Raw genomic sequence first — 8,086 nt, forward strand, 5'->3', positions numbered from 1 at the left:
GTTGAACATCACACGTATATCAATTCAGTAATTCTTAAAATATTGGCAAAATAGGAAGTTTGTAAAATTAAAAAAAACAAGAGCTGTCTCCATAGGATGACACATGCCCCCGGTGGCACTTTGAATGAATAGTTATGGCCGATGTTAGAGTTTAGGACCTTTGACCTACGGACCTGGGTCTTGCCCGCGACACGTCGTCTTACTGTGGTCCACATTCATGCCCAATAATTTTAAAATCCATGCATGAATGACAAAGATATGGACCGGGCACGCCCATCAATGCACTATCATGAAATATGACCTTTAACATCTAAGTGTGACCTTGACCTTTGAGCTACGGACCTGGGTCTTGCGCATGACACGTCGTCTTACTGTGGTACACATTCATGCCAAGTTATTTGAAAATCCATCCATGGATGACAAAGATATGGACCGGACACGAATGCACTATCATGAAAAATGACCTTTAACGTCTAAGTGTGACCTTGACCTTTGAGCTACGGACCTGGGTCTTGCGAGCAACACGTCATCTTACTGTGGTACACATTCATGCCAAGTTATTTGAAAATCCACTCATGGATGACAAAGATATGGACCGGACACGAATGCACTATCATGAAAAATGACCTTTAATGTCTAAGTGTGACCTTGACCTTTGAGCTACGGACCTGGGTCTTGCACGCGACATGTCGTCTTACTGTGGTACACATTCATGCCAAGTTATTTGAAAATCCATCCATCGATGACAAAGATATGGACCGGACACGAAAATTGCGGACAGACTGGCTGACAGACCGACAGACCGACAGACGGTTCAAAAACTATATGCCTCCCTTCGGGGGCATAAAAAGATAGCGGCAATCAGCGTGGTACAGGTATTTTGCCGTATTCAAGCAGACATTATTCATTTTAATGTAACTACACATATTCCACCAATATATGAAAACTGCTTGCAAAATAAAAATATGCGAAAGATTAAAATCGCATGATAATTATACCTTGTAATTACAAAAAGAAAATACCCGTAATTCAAAACGCAATTATAGCCTTATCAGTGTTATAAACGTCTGTGTTGTTTTAACGTTCCTTATTTAGAGGTAATTGGCAAGTTTTATTACAGGTCCAATAAAAAGGATTTATGCGTGATGCATATGATAGGGTTATCATAACAGTAGCTTGATCTGGGATGCAGTATTCGGCTCGAGTGGATTTTACCAGATTGGATCTCACGAGGCGCGCAAGCGCCGAGTGTGATCCGACCTTGCAAAATCCACGAGAGCCGAATACAAAGTCCCAGATCTAGCTACTGTTATAATGACCCTTTTATTATATACCTTTACCACTTTGATTCTTGTTTTGTTCTTGAACGAAATCTTCAATGTTTATCGATATTAAATGGAACATAGTTAAGTTTTTATGTGCGCTTTTTATAGAAATGTGTCGGGTCATGCATATTAATGAAAATAGTCCGGCAGCATACAATACGGAAGGTACAATACGGAATTTAAAAGGTACAATACGGAATTTTTGTCGGTCTGTTCATATTTAATTGTGAAATACAAGCAGATTTTTTACAGAATTTATATAGGTATATAATAAAACATTTTATTACCCTATAAACTATCATTCAATAGGATTACAGTATAGAAATTAGTTTTATCTTGAATTAAACATGTACAATTAATTATGAAAGTAAGTTAATCACGACGACATTTATGATAACTGAAAAGATCATGAATCCAGGTAAAATTTTCACGAAAACAAAAATATATCATTAAGTTACTTAAGTAAAATTCAATTCTGTTTTAAATGCAGATATTATTTACATTGCAAAAACATTCTTGTACACAAAAATGCTCCGGACATAATTAAATATTCCAGCTTTAATTTGATTAAGGCGGACCTTGAATTTATTTACTAAAAACTATTAAGTAAAATATATACAAAAAAAATCCGTATTTTACTTTTTTTACGACAGTTTGCAGGGGCGTCGGAAGTGGGGCCGCAGGGGCCGCGACCGCGGCCACAATAATTTGCCCAAAAACGATTTTTTTGTAAATTCATAAGTTGGAGTCGCAGGTCCGCGGACCCAATGTTTTGTATAGTATATTTAGTATATTAAATTTTGCTTCGCGTTAAACAATACACGCTGTCCAGATTAGTGTGTTACCGTGGTGACGGTGACACGATCGGGGTGTTAATTGGAGTCATACACACGTGTCCGTGATTGGACTTAATTACGCATGAACAAATCAGCATGTTTTTAATTGGCATGTCTTTAGTCAACGGAACGTTTAAGCTATACCCAGCCGCAAAGATCTAAGGTATTAACTTATAAAATTCAGAAAAATAATTAACATGTTTTTATTTAATGAAAGGAGTAAGTGTTAAGATTTATCACACCGCTAAGATGTAAGGAATTAATAACATAAATTGTTTTTACTCAAAAAATGATATTTCAAACAAAAATAAGAAATGAATGTAACATGAATGATTATTGTTCAATACATTAAATGCAAAAAAAAACATACATGCATTCTTTGTATTGCGTTATACATTATTAATTCTGATAAGAGTTTATTAAACTTTATTTTGCTTATAGTCATGTAAATAGTAAGAAAATACTGGAGACTTGAGATGCGATTCAGTACCCTTAAAATGCACCAGAACTCGCCATTTATGATCCTGTTTTTAAAAAAATTCAGGGGGGTCCCCCTTACCCCCCTTACGGGAGGGGGATGCCCCCTCCCGTACCTACCCCCACCCCTCGCGGCCCAAATATCAAACACCTTCCGACGCCCCTGGTTTGCATTTGTGATCCAAGGGTCGTTAGGAAAGCTATCTCTTTTAATGTTTAATTGACATAATTGGCATAACTGACACTGATATTTAAATGTATATGAAATAAGGTGAGAACAACAACATAAGAAGAAATGCGCGCCTCTTTCTTTCATATATGGTCCGTTTTCTGTCAAGTTTGCCAGGAACCTACATATTGTAAGAATTACTTACCATCTCTTTCAATGTGTACCTGAGTTGTAATATTTTTAAAGCTTTATGGACAGGCTATAAATTAGTTGTAATATTTTTCAAAGTCATCAAACTTTCAAAACACATTAACAACTTTGACATGAAAAGAGCGGGGTTTAGTGTCCCTTGCCGACTTTGACTTGAAAAGAGTGGGGCCTAGTGCCCACTCCGGCTCTATCTTCCCTGTATATTTCACTTATCGAATTTCATTTTTTTTTCAAATTTGCCTAATAAACAAATACATTTTTACAAAATAATTCTAAGTACGAATAGGCGGAGGACTAAGCTCCTTTCATCGCTTACAATCTCCTATCTTCCCCGAATTTCATATTTTTCAAATTTCACTTACAAAATTAGATCTACATGCTTACAAAAAAAAAAAAAAAAAAAAAAAAGAGTAAGATATGGCCGGGGACGTAGCCCATTGCATCACTTAAAATCTCCGAACATCCCCGTATGTTCTTCTTCTATCATCAAAGATAAAATTTGATAGTTTTTTTTCAAATTTCACCACTTATAAAATTACATTCTTACAAAATAATTCCAAATACGAAAAGGCCGGAGATATAGCTCCTTTCATCTCTTACTATCGCCGATCTTCCCCGAATGTTCCCCTTCTTCCATGATCTAAGATAAAATTTCATATTTTTCAAATTTCGCCACTTACAAAATTACATTCTTAAATTACCACCAAGTACGAAAAGTCCGGGTACTTAGCTCCTTTCATCTCTTACTATCGCCGATCTTCCCCGTATATTCGCCTACTTGGTTTAAACATATTTTATTTCCCAATATGTACATTTCAAATGATTATTTACATACATAAATTCTGGATTGGACTGGAAGCCAGTAGGCTTATTGAAGTCCTCTCCATATATATAATCAATTTACACAGAATCTTGGCGTTATCGAACTTATAAAAAGGAAATGCTCTCTTATATTGTATTTGAGTTGATCTAAGTTATCGGAACAGAAACATATCAAACTAGCAAAAACAAAACAAAAGTATATTAATCAAAATCAAAATATAATATAGATTCGCCTACTTCTATGATCTCTGATAAAATTTCATATTTTTTTAATTTCGCCACTTACAAAATTACATTTTTACAAAATAATTCTAAGTAATTCTAAGTACGAAAAGGCCCGGGACTTAGCTCCTTTCATCTCTTACTTTCTCCGATCTTCCCCGTGTATTCCCCATCTCCTATTATCTAAGGTAAAATTTCATATTTTTAAAATTTCGCCACTTACAAAATTACATTCTTACAAAATAATTACAAGTACGAAAAGGCCAGGGTCTTAGCTCCTTTCGTCTCTTACTATCTCCGATCTTCCCCGTATATTCGCCTACTTCTATGATCTATGATAAAATTTCATATTTTTCGATTTTCGCCACTTACAAAATTACATTCTTACAAAATAAAATAAGTACGAAAAGGCCGGGGACTTAGCTCCTTTCATCTCTTACTATCTCCGATCTTCCCCGTATATTCGCCTACTTCTATGATCTATGGTAAAATTTCATATTTTTCTTATTTCCCCACTTACAAAATTACATTCTTACAAAATAAAATAAGTATGAAAAGGCCCGGGACTTAGCTCCTTTCATCTCTTACTTTCTCCGATCTTCCCCGTCTTCTATTATCCGAGATAAAATTTCATATTTTAAAATTTCGCCACTTACAAAATTACATTCTTACAAAATAATTACAAGTGCGAAAAGGCCAGGGTCTTAGCTCCTTTCGTCTCTTACTTTCTCCGATCTTCCCCTTCTTCTATGATCTAAGATAAAATTTCGCCACTTACAAAATTACATTCTTACAAAATAATTACAAGTACGAAAAGGCCAGGGTCTTAGCTCCTTTCGTCTCTTACTATCGCCGATCTTCCCAGTATAGTTCCCCTTCTTCTATTATCTTAGATAAAATTTCATATTTTTCGATTTTCGCCACTTACAAAATTACGTTCTTACAAAACAATTACAAGTACGAAAAGGCCCGGGATCTAGCTCCTTTCATGTCTTACTATCACCGATCTTCCCTGTACAGTCCCCTTGATCCAAATAAATAACACCGGGAAAACTTGTCAGCTATAATTGATGACTTCATTGAAGCATACAAAAGATTTGTTTAAGTCTTTTTATAAAATGAAAATAACCTATTTTCGCAGAATATTATACTAAGAGGATACATGTAAGTGAAGAAAAACGTATAACGTGTACGGTATATACCATAGAGACAACACGGCCATTAGAAGACTATGTCGAATCAACTGACTCCAATCAAGGAGGCAGTAAACAGTTTTCTGAGCTTCTCGGCTTAGAGTCGCCTACCTAACTTTCAAAACCTCACACAAAAGTCTGTAACCACAAACCTGAAATAAAGATATTGCAACATTAACACCACTGTATGTCTATCGTTACAAACCATCTACAATACATCTCTAATATCTAGTTTTCTGTTTACAGGAATAAGGTCAGTAATTCGGTCGAAAATGTGCTTCCGTGGTGTAGTCGAAAGAAGTCCATAATAAATAGATCCTAATTTTCCCATTTTCTGCGCAAATTCGTGTAGAACGAGTGCTTTAATCACACTTTTTCGCTACTAGAATACATTCTGCATGAAATGAGACGGTTTTCATGTTCATACAACCCACATGGCAAGTTTTGCAGATCGAAACCGGAAGTAGGTGTTTATTGCGCGGAGGAGAGCAAATATGCGCCATTTTTAGGGTAGCAGACCACAACTGACTGGCATTTCACTAGGAACTATTCAACCCCCTATTTTCTTTTCATTTTTTCGTTAATTTGTGATAGAACTTTCATGAAAAATTGGTGCAGGAAAAAGTGATGTTCTCTAAAGATACGTAAAGACGACATGAAGTTGTCGTTTTTTATATGAAACAAAGAAGGATTTGAATTACTGACCTTTAACCTATAAGAGCTGAAATAAGACTATTCTCGAAACACATCGTAATTAGTCTTTATAGCCATAAATCGGTTGTATATGATATAAAAGAGTGTTTTCAATGCAAAATAGTAATGAAATTTGAAAAATTTTGAATTTTGACCTTATTTTATGTACATGCGTCTATTTCAGCAGCGATTTCTGGGATTTAAAAGCCAATACTTTGTCTCCAGAATGTCAGAAAATGCACAAATTGCATCCTTCTGGGTCTTATTCATGACGGAATGAATGATATTTCAGAATCCCAGTGAAAAATGATGCAAAAAAGTGAAACTTGTACCAAAATATACAATAAAAGGTCCATAAGGCCAAAAATTAGCCCTGTAAATGGGTAGGGGGTGGCTTCTGTTAAATGTCTATATTTCTCCAAAATCTCGAAATTTCACAATGAAACTTGGCAATATGTTTGGTATTACATCTTTCTTGGAAATAGAGATGAAAATGGTGTGAAATTTGATAAGAAACATTTCTTATAGGAATAAGGTCAGTAATTCGGTCGAAAATGTGCTTCCGTGGTGTAGTCGAAAGAAGTCCATAATAAATAGATCCTAATTTTCCCATTTTCTGCGCAAATTCGTGTAGAACGAGTGCTTTAATCACACTTTTTCGCCAATAGAATACATTCTGCATGAAATGAGACGGTTTTCATGTTCATACAACCCACATGGCAAGTTTTGCAGATCGAAACTGGAAGTAGGTGTTTATTGCGCGGAGGAGAGCAAATATGCGCCATTTTTAGGGTAGCAGACCACAACTGACTGGCATTTCACTAGGAACTATTCAACCCCCAATTTTCTTTTCATTTTTTCGTTAATTTGTGATAGAATTTTCATGAAAAATTGGTGCAGGAAAAAGTGATGTTCTCTAAAGATACGTAAAGACGACATGAAGTTGTCGTTTTTTATATGAAACAAAGAAGGATTTGAATTACTGACCTTTAACCTACAAGACCTAAATTTTGTGCTCTCCCGGTCGCGGAAACTGATGACGAAAAAAGCTAAATTTGCCGATTTTTAAATCGCTGCAGAAAATTCCCTGAAAACGATAGCCCCAATTGCTACACTGTTCCATACTCCAGTAACACTGTAAAATCTGAAAATAAGCTCAAATATATGTGCCATCCGTACCGTTTTTTCACTGTTCCAGTTTTCCTGAGGCCCCTGCTAAAATGACAACCCCACTTTAAGCTAGCTCAGAGGAAGCATGTATACGCTCCTGCAAGTCATCACGTCATACTATCAAGATCAAGGCTACTCAACTGATTTTTTTTAAATAAGTGAAACTCAATTCTAGCCGCTGAAACTTCAATTCTAGCAATTATTATTATTTAGAAGTTCAAATATGCACTTCATTCCGTAAATTGCCTCTTATTTGTAAATTTCACCCCGGCCAATTCGACACTAACAGCTCAAAACTGTTTACTGCCTCCCAAAGAGCTATAAAATAATTTTATACTTCTTTGCTCCAGTCAGCACACACATAAGATCCATTTATATACAGAAGATTAGGCATTTAAAGTATAATTATCGGTGGTTTGTATTCTCTCAAAGAAATATAGAAAACAAGTTCTTAAAAAAAGAAATTCCTCGTCGTTTCTGTAATAGGCAAAGTGTACAGGAATTCGGGTAGCATCAATACCGCTTACAAGAATGAATTGATACTAATACAGACGTAACCTGTGACCATTCCTCATCTTCAAACATCACCTGACCTCAGTTTGACCTTGACCTCATTTTGGACTTAGGCTGATTTAAATGGGCCATCTCTTGGTTAACCAAATGGGGCCATTTCGTCTAGCATCAATACCACTTACAAGAATGAATTGATACTAATAGTAATACAGATGTAACCCGTGACCATTCCTCAGCTTCAAACATCACCTGACCTCGTTTTGGACTTAGGTTGCTTTGTATCGACAAGGATGCCACCAGGGGCATCAAGCGTTTGTTGAATGCAGCTCCTTCTTTTAGTTTGTTGTATATTGAAAAACATATTTGATAGATGATGTCAGTTGTCGGCGATCTTTTAGAATTAGGTCTTTTAGTATGTAATTATCATTCACATTTAGTATACGCTGCCTTAGAATA

Source organism: Mercenaria mercenaria, chromosome 12 (assembly GCF_021730395.1).
Source record: "Mercenaria mercenaria strain notata chromosome 12, MADL_Memer_1, whole genome shotgun sequence".
NCBI lineage: Eukaryota > Metazoa > Mollusca > Bivalvia > Venerida > Veneridae > Mercenaria > Mercenaria mercenaria.